Raw genomic sequence first — 12,983 nt, 5'->3', positions numbered from 1 at the left:
ATTTCAAAGTCCACATATTTCACTCATTAGATTGATTTCACACTTAAAAGAGGACAGGCACTCTTTTGCTACCATAAAGGCCCACTTATACCTTGAAATGAAAAAGCTCAAAACTCCAGGTGGGAAATTTTGAGCGTTAAAAGCCTTTAACATACGCCATAAAACACCACTAAACGCCACATATTTACCCAGCACAGGCGCGGAACACACTTCAAACACGACGAAACATTTATAGAAACCATAAAAACATACCATGGAAGCGCAATATTACCGTCAGGAAATATTCGAAAAAAAAGTATTTGACCCAGCAGGCTGGCAATAGAAGGGTGATGGTTGGGGTAGGGTGATGGCTAGGGGACCGCCGGGGGGAGGCGGCCCGGAGAAAACCCCGGGAACAGTGGCGGCAGGACATCCATATATAGTCTTTATCATCTCACCAAACTAAAATTAAGCCACAGAGAAATTTTGACTAGGCTATATGAAATGTTAGACTGGTGGCTGCATTCTGACACATGTTTGGCCTATGGTAAATGAAGGAAACAAATATGAGAGGGTAATACAGACGCCTTGCTCTTTTTGATGGTCCTTATACCATTACTTGAAAATATTTGCGTACTGTTTTCACTCTCATATGTAAAGAAAACCTAACCTTAACTGAATAGCCTTATAAATACCTTTAATAGACGAAGATTAGGCAGTGTGAAGTGTTGTGGTGAAGGCTTGCCACTGCGTCTCTTGCTGCTGGTGCTTCTTGAAAACTGTCGGTAATATAGCAACTATTGTGTGTGTGTGTGTGTGTGTGTGTGTGTGTGTGTGTGTGTGTGTGTGTGTGTGTGTCTCTGGGTGTGGTGTGCATGGGTCAGTATAGCCCACCGCCACAACTGTGTTCACCACCACCACAGCTAAAAGATTACTGATGTAGCAAAAGGTTGTCTGTGAAGACAGGACGCATGTATATATGTTTATGATAACTATCTGTTACTAAATCTCTTATTAATGAGACGCTATGCTTATACAAATACCACATGTCGATTTATTGGTTATTGTGACATCTTCCTCTTCGTTATCGTGTCCAGCTTTTGTTATTTGTCAAAGCAGGAAATATTAAATTGTATCTTGTTGTACAGCGAGTGTTGGCAACTCCGCGAGGCAATAAACAAGGTGCTTAAAAGGCAGACTGTACTATTTTTCTCATTCTCTATTTCTACCGCCTGATATACGAGTATTTCTGACAATAAACCAGGGTGACAGGACACTAAGTAGAGGAATATAGACTTTTTCTATCTACATACACATCTATATTGTTATTTATATACGAATTTATTGACTTATCTATCTGCCTGCCTATCCATCTATCTGTTTGTTTGTCCAACTGTCCATTTCCGTATCTATCAACCCATCAAATTACCCGCTTATCCATCTATCTTCACACAAGCATATAAATACCACCACCACCACCACCACCACCACCACCACAACCACTGCCAGTTCCCGCACCTGCTCATCTTCGCCCTCATGAACGGGAGTGTGTCAGTGATAGGCGAGGGACACAACGGCTCATCAATTGCATCGCCAACCTTCGCCTACTGTTTCGTGTCAACCGGGGAGTCCCTGACGACACATCCCTCCCAACCTACACGCTTTCGGACCCACGTAGCACGGGCGTGGGCGTGGGTGGAATCGTGGGTGACATATACGTGGTGTCAGGCGCTTATCCGATTCCCTTTGCCTCTGTCGTCTTCATTGGTTCTCTACACACTTGTCAGGTCCCTACACGTGCACACTCGCGTACGGCAACACGTGCCTGGCCACGCGCACCACATACATCCTACGGTACACTTCTAAGCGCCTTCGTACCGCGCGATGCTTTTTTCTGCCAAGGACAGGCGCCGTTTGTCAAACAGACAATCAACCAGTGTGTCAGACAGTCAGTTAGTCAATCATTCAGTCATTCAGTCAGTTAGCCAAATAGTCAGTCAGCCAGATAGTCAGTCATTTAGTTAGTATTTTATTCATTTAATCAGTCAGTCAGTCAGTCAGTCAGTCCAAATATCAGTCAGTCAGTGAATCTATTAGTTCCCGTGTGACTGAAATTAGAGCCTTTTAAATATAGTGATGATGATGTGATATTATTTTCAAAGGCCACAGATGACAAGCATGGTTATTAAGAGTATTTTCACTGTTGATAATGTAGAAATCATATTAATATGTCACATGAATCATTAAACTACCCTTAAGAAACCCGTGTGACTCAAACTAGAGCCTTTTAAAAATAGTGGTTATGTCCACTATTTTCAAAGGCTCCAGAAACGACAAGCATGGTTATTAAGAGTGTTTTCGCTGTTGATAACGGAGAAATCACGTTAATCTCTCTTGAACCTTCAAACTACCCTTAGTAACCCGTGTAACTGAAACTAGAGCCTTTTAAATATAGAGTGATGTGGCCACTATTTTCAAAGGCCACAGAGATAACAAGCTTGGTTATTAAGAGTGTTTTTGCTGTTGATAACGTAGAAATCATGTTAATCTGTCTTTTGAACCTTCAAACTACCATTAGAAACTCGTTTGACTGAAATTAGAGACTTTTCAAAATAGAGGTGATGTGGCCATTATTTTCAAAGGCCACAAAGATAACAAGCTTGGTTATTAAGAGTGTTTTGCTGTTGATAACGTAGAAATCATGTTAATCTGTCACTAGAACCATTAAACTACCCTTAACAACCCGTATGACTCAAACTAGAGCCTTTTAAAATAGAGGTGATGTGGCCATTATTTCAATTATTTCAAAGGCCACAGAGATAACGAGCATGGTTATTAAGAGTGTTTTGAAATCATAATCAGAAATCATGTTGATAATGTAGAAATCATGTTAATGTGTCTCTTGAACCATCAAACTACCCTTAGAAACCCGTGTGACTGAAACTAGAGCCTTTTAAATATAGAGATGATGTGGCCACTATTTTCAAAGGCTCCAGAAACGACAAGCATGGTTATTAAGAGTGTTTTTGCTGTTGATAACGGAGAAATCATGTTAATCTGTCTCTTGAACCTTCAAACTACCCTTAGAAACCCGTGTGACTGAAATTAGAGCCTTTTAAAATAGAGATGATGTGATATTATTTATTTCAAAGACCACAGATAACAAGCTTGGTTATTAAGAGTAGTGTTCACTGTTGATAATGTAGAAATCATATTAATCTGTCACTTGAACCATTAAACTACCCTTAACAACCCGTATGACTCAAACTAGAGTTTTGAAAATAGAGGTGATGCTGCCATTATTTCAATTATTTCAAAAGGCCACAGAGATAACGAGCATGGTTATTAAGAGTGTTTTTGCTATTGATAATGTAGAAATCATGTTAATGTGTCTTGAACCATCAAACTACCCTTAGAAACCCGTGTGACTGAAACTAGAGCCTTTTAAATATAGAGATGATGTGGCCACTATTTTCAAAGGCTCCAGAAACGACAAGCATGGTTATTAAGAGTGTTTTCGCTGTTGATAACGGAGAAATCATGTTAATCTGTCTCTTGAACCTTCAAACTACCCTTAGAAACCCGTGTGACTGAAATTAGAGCCTTTTAAATATAGTGATGATAAAGATATTATTTTCAAAGACCACAGAGATGACAAGCTTGGTTATTAAGAGTATTTTCACTGTTGATAATGTAGAAATCATATTAATATGTCACTAGAATCATTAAACTACCCTTAACAACCCGTGTGACTCAAACTAGAGCCTTTTAAAAATAGTGGTTATGTGGCCACTATTTTCAAAGGCTCAAAAACGACAAGCATGGTTATTAAGAGTGTTTTCGCTGTTGATAACGGAGAAATCACGTTACTCTCTCTCTCTTGAACCTTCAAACTACCCTTAGTAACCCGTGTAACTGAAACTAGAGCCTTTTAAATATAGAGGTTATGTGGCCACTATTTTCAAAGGCCACAGAGATAACGAGCTTGGTTATTAAGAGTGTTTTTGCTGTTGATAACGTAGAAATCATGTTAATCTGTCTTTTGAACCTTCAAACTACCATTAGAAACTCGTTTGACTGAAATTAGAGACTTTTCAAAATAGAGGTGATGTGGCCATTATTTCAAAAGGCCACAAAGATAACTAGCTTGGTTAATAAGAGTGTTTTTGCTGTTGATAACGTAGAAATCATGTTAATCTGTCACTAGAACCATTAAACTACCCTTAACAACCCGTATGACTCAAACTAGAGCTTTTGAAAATAGAGGTGATGCGGCCATTATTTCAATTATTTCAAAAGGCCACAGAGATAACGAGCATGGTTATTAAGAGTGTTTTTGGTATTGATAATGTAGAAATCATGTTAATGTGTCTCTTGAACCATCAAACTACCCTTAGAAACCCGTGTGACTGAAACTAGAGCCTTTTAAATATAGAGATGATGTGGCCACTATTTTCAAAGGCTCCAGAAACGACAAGCATGGTTATTAAGAGTGTTTTCGCTGTTGATAACGGAGAAATCATGTTAATCTGTCTCTTGAACCTTCAAACTACCCTTAGAAACCCGTGTGACTGAAATTAGAGCCTTTTAAATATAGAGATGATAAAGATATTATTTTCAAAGACCTCCAGAAATGACAAGCTTGGTTATTAAGAGTATTTTCACTGTTGATAACGTAGAAATCATGTTAATCTGTCACTAGAACCATTAAACTACCCTTAGAACAACCCGTGTGACTCAAACAGAGATAGAGCCTTTTAAATAATGTAGAAATCATGTTAATAGAGACTGAAACCTTTTAAATATAGTGATGATTATATTTTTCCAGAAACGACAACATTAAGAGTGTTTTCGCTGTTGATAATGTAGAAATCATGTTAATCTGTCTCTTGAACCAATCAAACTATAGAAACCCTGTGATTGAAATAGAGCCTTTTAAATATAGAGATGATGTGGCCACTTACATATTCAACAGTGTTGCTGATATCAACTGTAGTAACTTATAATGGTACTTAGCGTATGTTTAGGGTGTGTAATAATATCAGCGTTACAGATATAAGATAATGAGCATGGAAAAAAGAAATAATCTATTATCCAAAGTAAGAAAAAAATAGTAGAAGTCTTGTGAGTGGCGGCAATACTGATGAACCCAGCCGAATAGCCTCACCTTGTAGTACCAGATGTTGCTATAATTATAAGATAAAATGCTCACATGTACTGGCTTTTACAGTAATTTCAAGACATGATCCGTAAGCCAAGCTAATGTGTAACTTCTATTTTTACAAAATAGTAGGTACATATCAATACCTAAGTGAAAAAAGAAAAAAAAAACATTGCGAGCGGCAACTCTTCCACACCCAGCTGGTGGCCTTGACACATTGCTGGTGGCGACGTGACTGACCTCGTGCCACTCACTTCCTTATTGTTCTTTGCAGACAGTATGGCAGCCCATTCAAGCCATTCCTCACATTTACACAGCCAGGCTAAAGAAATGGTCTTCCATTTCCAAGAATGGCTGGAGAAGAAGGGTGTTGTAGTGCCAGACGGTCTACTTAAGACTCAACTCCTGCATCTTGTCACTCGCCACACTGCAGCCGCTCACACAATATGTCATTGATAAGACTGCCTCAGAACATGGGCATAAGGTTGTACGCTTACCCCCATACCACTGCAACTATAACCCAATAGAACTGATTTGGGCACAGGTTAAAGGTTAATATGTGGCAAAGAGAAACACCTTTAAGATTGCAGACCTGAAGCCACTCGTCCAGGAGAGTCTCAACAGCATCACGGCAGACAACTGGAAAAATGCTGTGAGACACTCTGAGGGATTACAAGTGAATGATGAACAGAGAGATATGGTGATTGACCATTATCTCCACTCGTTCACAATCACTCTCATCTGATGAAGAGTCGTCAGAACTCTTTTATCATATACACAGGAATAATGACTACTGGGGACACCTCTTTAAAAAAAAACGCACAACACAAATACCTCATGGGTGGTGTGGAAAAATTGTCAAATTTAATATATATATATATATATATATATATATATATATATATATATATATATATATATATATATATATATATATATATATATAAATGTCTTACTAAAAAAAAAATCAAAGAGAGAGAGAGAGAGAGAGAGAGAGAGAGAGAGAGAGAGAGAGTGTGTGTGTGTGTGTGTGTGTGTGTAACAGTAGTGAAAACGTGGCAACACTGTACAGAGACGCTCGCCCCCCCATGGCCGTAAATTAAGGCTGGTCAGACTATATAGTATTTCCATGCCACTATATTGTGGCACCATATCACCTCAGACGCTGGTCAACAAGACGAGACACAGCAAGGAGACCAGACCAGACCAGACGACACGAGAGAGAGAGAGAGAGAGAGAGAGAGAGAGAGAGAGAGAGAGAGAGAGAGAGAGAGAGAGGAGAGAGAGAGAGAGAGAGAGAGAGAGAGAGAGAGAGAGAGAGAGAGAGAGAGAGAGAGAGAGAGAGAGAGAGAGAGAGAGAGAGAGAGAGAGAGAGAGAGAGAGAGAGAGAGAGAGAGAGAGGAGACGAGAAATGACACACACACACATACACACACACAAAGCTATGGGCGGCGTCAACACCTCCACACCCACTGCCGCCCACATCTGTCCCGCCTATGCATGCTCACGCCCAGGTTTCCCAGTCAGCCCATACGCCTCCGCAGCCGCCCTCACTATATAATGAAGTGACTCAAGACACACAGATCCACGTGTTCCGGAGAAAACTGACGTCTGGCAGAGAGAGAGAGAGAGAGAGAGAGAGAGAGAGAGAGAGAGAGAGAGAGAGAGAGAGAGAGAGAGAGAGAGAGAGAGAGAGAGAGAGAGAGAGACACACACATAACACCCACAGCATTATAACTACCATACGCCTAATTAACTACCTTAACTACCCTCCACCAGCTAACTGTCCACATGTGACTCCTTCAATGCACGACACACCTTCCTAGTACAGCCTGTCCACCCCGTCACTGTCCCATCACCGTCCCATCACTAATGACACTGTGGCACCATTAATTCACTACCCTTCACTATCCACTCACTCCCACACGTCACGTCACCCTTCAGTGCATTATTATACAGCTTTCTATTAAACTATCCGCCCCATTACCGTCCCATCACTGTCCCATCATGTTTGTTCCCTCCACTCTATTAATAGACTCACCCTTTCACTGAGCAGGTGGAGCTGGTGGACTAGGTGGGGCAAGTGGGGCGGTCACCGTGTTCACAGGTCTCGTGTCTGGTGAGGAAATGGACGTCTGGTCACTGGCGGTGGTGGTGGTGGTGGTGGTGAGTTGCCAAATGGAAATATTGTACGTCACCAGATCCACCTTGAAAAGTCGCTAAAAGGTCGCTAAATCATTGTTGTACATGCTACAAATGTTCCTACACGAAGTAATTGTCTTGACTTACACATAGGCTAATCAGTATAGGGCCCCGTTGACTCTAATAAGGACCGTTTATCCCTCCCAGTGACGCAGAGCAAACTTGTCTCGAGAGCCTCACTCATTGATTGATTGATAAGTTTATTGTTGTAGCAGTGTATACACCATCGAACTGTTGTCCATTTCCCTATGAATGAACCTATCAAATTACCAGCTTATATATCTATCAACACACAAGCATGTAGATATCTCCACCAGCACCGCCAACACCCACACCTGCCCACCTTCGCCATCATGGAGGGCAGTGTGTCAGTTTACACATTACTACTAGTATTTCCATGCCACTATATTGTGGCATCATATCACCTCAGACGCTGTGGCGCCATGCAACAAATTGTTGACTAATTTCGCTTCACTTGCAAACCAGATATTGTTTTGCATCTCTTTCAACTGATAGGAAAACAAGTCGATACATTATGCATTTTATTATATCAAGAGATATTGTGTTGCCATTAGAAATATATAGGAGTATCATTCACAAGATATCGTCATATCAGTAGGTATGAAAAATAAATACAAGTAACAAAAACTGCACCACGTTACAAGACACTGGCCAGACACTTAAATTAAGTATTGCATTGAAAGACTCACAAAACATCATCTTGGGAAACACGTAACAATACCTTTGTGCTTCACAACAGGAATGATGAGTGATGAGCAGAGGAATCGTGACCCAAGAGGTTACCTTCCTCTCTTGGTCTACACTCTCCTTTCTTAAATACTATATACATATGTACACCGTACACTCCTATTACAATAACATAACATAACATAACATAAATAATAGGATAACAAAGGGCCACCAGGGCCCATCTAGGTTATCCTGTATCAGTCGCACAGCGACCTCGTCATCAGTACTTAAAGATACACTTACAAGTACACAATACATTATATACTAATTCTAAATATTTGGCCCATTAACAGGGCTAAGTCCTGCAGTGAATTCCTCTACAATCTGTGATCCCCATACATGGGGATCATGTCTTGTTTAACTATAGTCAATTTCTTATAAAACTATCATGCAGTGCTATACATAATTATAAATCTAATAAATTGAAGTGCTTATCTATTCTGTTTTTAAACATTGTCAAACTAGTGCTATTTACAACCCTCTCTGGCAATGCATTCCAGAGCTCTACCACCCTATGACTAAAGAAATATTTTCTTCTATCTAACCTGCAGCCTTGCTTTCTAATCTTCCTGCCATGATTTGTAGTCCTACTTCCCTCCTCTAAGGTAAAGAAAGATCTCACATCTATGTAGTTTGTATCTGAGAACATTTGAAATAACTCTATCATATCCCCTCTTATACATCTCCTCTCAAATGAAAACATGTTTAATTCCTTTAATCTATCTCTATACTCCAGGCGCTTCAAAGCTGGTATCATCCTAGTTGCTCTTCTCTGAACTGCTTCTAACATGTTGATATCCTGCCTATAATGGGGTGACCAGGCCTGTATGCAATACTCTAAATGGTGCCTAACATAAGAATTATATAAGCTACGCACCACTTCCTTACTTTTATAACTAACATTTCTATTTATAAAACCCAGGATCCTATTTGCCCTATTTCTTGCTTCTAAACATTGCTTTGAAAATTTCATAGTCCTGTCTATCACTACTCCTAAATCCTTTCCTTCCTCTACTGCCTCTAGCCAACATCCCTCCATCTCATAGCTAAAGTTTGTGTTTTCTTTACCTAAATGCTATGCATAACTTCTAAATATTACTGTTTTCTGCTGGTGTAGATAAGGCATTGCAAAAAACCTTACCCGCTACATCTCTACAACTGTCTACAAATTCAACAAATTTATCCACCCAATCTACAAATGGTCAATGAAATACACTACACCAGTGATGAAGATCTGTGGCCAACCTTCAGAACTTCATTGGTACGTCTCCAAGAATCACCCTTTTCTTCTTCCTCTTCCTTTCTTTCCTCCTCTTGTTCCTTTGGCAACACCGGCAGTAGTAGCAGTCTGGTGTCTGTTGTATGTCATGCACGCTCACTCCAAAAACTTGCCTCACTTCTTTGGCGTTAGTAGTACTGAATCCTGGAACAAGAGATGGAACAATATTGAAATGGCGTCCTCCTCAATGCCTGTTGTCTTGTGGCACACAGGGTTGGGGAAGGGATTGTGGAGGATGTAACGATAAGGATGGTATGTTAAGGAGAGCCAAGGTGGATCGGGTTTGCGTGGGTGGCTCTGTAGGCCTAAGGAGGAAAACTGCCGTACCAAACCCATAATTAATACGAGCGGAGGAACTTTGTGAGTAGGGATTTTGGAATGTTGTGCATGGTAGAAATATTAGTGTTAGCATGAAGTGTACTACAACATGTATACGGAGGAATAGAGTAAGGAAGGCAGGGTATTTAACATTGTGTGAATTGGCACGCGGGGCAGTAGATTTGAGTGGGGGGCAGGAAAGGACGCGATCTCGGGACATTGGTGGGGTGTGGACGCGTCACGGTGAGCGAGGGTCTCTGATCAGGTGGGTAATGTGATCAGGGCAGCGGAGTTTCGTGGTAATATAATCGAGGGTGTCATTATGTGGAGTTAAGTGGTGTATTCAAGTGGGGAGAGAGTGTTAAGGGTGCCTCTCGTGTTTCTCTGTTGTTGGTTCAGAGTGCCGCGTCACTTTCATCGTTTTTTGTTCGAATGTACTTTACTATATTTGAAATATATGTAAAATTGACTTGGAAGAGAGTTTTCCTTCAATGAAAATCCCAGCCCGTGTGGTACAATGATAACACGTCGCCGAATGATGAGTGATGAGCAGAGGACTTGTGTCCCGAGAGGTTTTTTTTCATGTAGGAAGAGCGCCAGCCAAGGGCAAGAAACAAAGAAAAAGAAAAAAAAAAGGCCCACTTGAATGCTGGCTCTCTAAAAAGTGGAAAAGCGTCAGCCAAAACAAGGGAGGAAATGCCTCGATATCTCTCTCTTCAAAGAAGACAAGTCGCAGGAATTCGGAAATACAGATGCAGGTAGGGAGTTCCAGATTTTACCAATGAAAAGGATGAATGATTGAGAGTACTGGTTAACTCTTACATTGGAAAGTTGGACACGATAGGGATGAGAAGAAGAAACCTTTGTACAGCGAGGCCGCAGGACGAGGGGAGGCATGAAGATAGCAAGATCTGTAGAACAGTTAGCATGAAAATAACGATAAAAGAGAAGGAGATTCAACATTTCGGCGGTGAAAAAGAGGCTGAAGACAGTTAGTCAGAGGAGGGGAGTTGATGAGACGAAAAGCTTTTAATTCCACCCTATCTAGTAAAACTGTTTAACTGAAACCCCCCCAAACATGCGAAGAGTTCTCCATACACGTGCAGATAAGGCCCTTATACAGAGTAAGGAATTGGAGGGGCAAGAAAAACTGGCGGAGATGCCTCAGAAGCTGTGTTTAGCAAGAGATGAGATGTGAAGTTTCCAGTTAAGATTATGAGTAAAGGACAGGCCAAGGATATTCATTGTGGAAGAGGGAGACAGTTGAGTGTCACTGAAAAAGACCTGTACCTGTCTGAAAGGTTGTGTTGATTTGATAGATGGAGGAATTGAGATTTTGAGGCATTGAAAACTACTAGATTTAATCTGCCCCAATCGGAAATCTTAGAAAGATCGGAAGTCAGGCGTTCTTTGGCGTCCCTGCATGATCAGTTGACTTCCTGACTGGTTGGTCGTCTCTGAAAGGACGTGGAAAGGTGTAGGGTGGTATCATCAGCGTAGGAGTAGATAGGGCAACAGAAAGAGAAAGGGTGACAAGAAAGAACCCTGAGGAACTCCTTTATTAATAAATTTAGGAGAAGAACAGTGGCCGTCTACCACAACAACAATAGAACAGTCAGAAAGGAAACTTAATATAAAGTTGCAGAGAAAAGTATAGAAGACGTAGAAGGGCAGTTTGGAAATCAAAGCTTTATGCCAGACTCTATCAAAAGCCTTTGATATGTCTAACGCTACAGCAAAACTTTCACTGAAATCTCTAAAAGAGGTTACTTTCCTCTCTTGGTCTACACTCTCCTCTTTTAAATTCTCTATGCATATGTACACGGTATATTTCTATCACAATGCTTCTATCACAACTTCTACATATCACGGTTTTCTGCTGGTGTAGATAAGGCATGGCAAAAAACCTTACCCACTTCACATCTACAACTGTCTACAAAATCTACAAATTTATCCACCCAATGTACAAATGATCAATGAAATACACTACACCAGTAATGAAGATTTGTGGCCAACCTGCAGAACTTCATTGGTACGTCTCCAAGAATCACTCTCTTTTTCCTCTTCTTCTTCCTCCTCCTCTGCCTCCTCTTGTTCCTTTGGCTACACCGGCAGTAGCAGTCTGGTGTCTGTTGTAGGTCTTGCACGCTCACTCCAAACACTTCCCTCACTTCTTTGGCGTTAGTAGTACTGATTCCTGGAACAAGAGATGGAACAACATTGAAATGGCGCCAACATTAATAAGTCCTGAAAAAAAAATAACAAGAAAGTACAAAACCTTTTAAAATGACACACGATGAGATAAAAGTGTAATGTACAAACCACAATACTCACATCATGGTCACTCAACACTTTATTCTATGCTTGCTTCAGTGTAGTCATACAACTGTGGCAAGAATGTAATGCTGTCCCGTTCAATAGTGCATGCAGCCGCTCGCTCCCTCCTACCGTCCTCCTCACTGCCTGTTGTCTTGTGGTACACTGGCTGGGTTGGGGAAGCTTGCATGGATGATAACACGTCGCCGAATCTTCAGGAACCCGACAAACATCTGTACACTGAAAATGTTGCAGGTGAGATGAAAAAAAAAGTAAGTCGGCAAACTTTACAGTAATGGAATATTCTCAGTGTGTCAAGAACAATTTAGAATTGTTTAAAGTTTGGAAGAATCTCACCCACTGCTTAATTACGCCATCTTTGCCACAGCACAGCCACAACACAACCAGAGCAAGACCCCACAGTATAAAGAAGTGAAAACTATTTGACGTACCCCAACAGCTAGGCAAAGAACCCCAAGGGAGCCCAGCACAACACCCACCACCGTGCCAGCTTGGGGACTTGACACTTCAATGACAGCCTTCTCCTGACCGTTGCTGCTGCTGGGCGGATCGAACACTGCTGAGGGGATGGTCCACAGGAGAGGATCTGGGCGACTCCACGCACTCGTCAACGTCTGAGGGTGGAGAATTACACTCTCAGAAACACAGATTTATTACAACTTATGGATAGATTTACACGCATTCCAGGAACACATTCAACAATACGTTGAGGAAAACTACAAAATTATATCAATACTCATGACAAATGCATATGGCAAGATTAAATTATACTTAATCATAAAGAACAACCTATCCGTAAATCACTGATCTTAGTAATACTCGTGAGACAAAATGCATGTTGATGTATGCCAACAATAACAAAATACCACACTAACTTCTTTAGGCTGCTGCTAAATGAAGAGGTGAAGGACTGACAAGTTTAAGAAGACAGACCGTAGAGTGACATTGACAGTTCAG

At 40.9% G+C, this 12,983-nt stretch overlaps 2 long non-coding RNA genes across 2 annotated transcripts; both read right to left on the bottom strand.

Moving 5' to 3' along the window:
- Positions 1–331: 331 nt before the first annotated feature.
- Positions 332–7,202, bottom strand: LOC123502859. Its single transcript, XR_006674244.1, has 3 exons — positions 7,182–7,202; positions 675–758; positions 332–441 (listed from the first exon to the last, which is right to left on the bottom strand). It is a non-coding gene; the product is annotated as an uncharacterized LOC123502859 (long non-coding RNA).
- A 4,624-nt stretch (positions 7,203–11,826) lies between these two features.
- Positions 11,827–12,493, bottom strand: LOC123502858. Its single transcript, XR_006674243.1, has 3 exons — positions 12,458–12,493; positions 12,024–12,245; positions 11,827–11,886 (listed from the first exon to the last, which is right to left on the bottom strand). It is a non-coding gene; the product is annotated as an uncharacterized LOC123502858 (long non-coding RNA).
- Between the last annotated feature and the right edge of the window lie 490 nt (positions 12,494–12,983).

Source organism: Portunus trituberculatus, chromosome 12, assembly GCF_017591435.1.
Source record: "Portunus trituberculatus isolate SZX2019 chromosome 12, ASM1759143v1, whole genome shotgun sequence".
In the NCBI taxonomy this organism is placed as follows: Eukaryota; Metazoa; Arthropoda; class Malacostraca; order Decapoda; family Portunidae; genus Portunus; species Portunus trituberculatus.
This window is presented reverse-complemented; position numbering and strand designations above follow the sequence as displayed.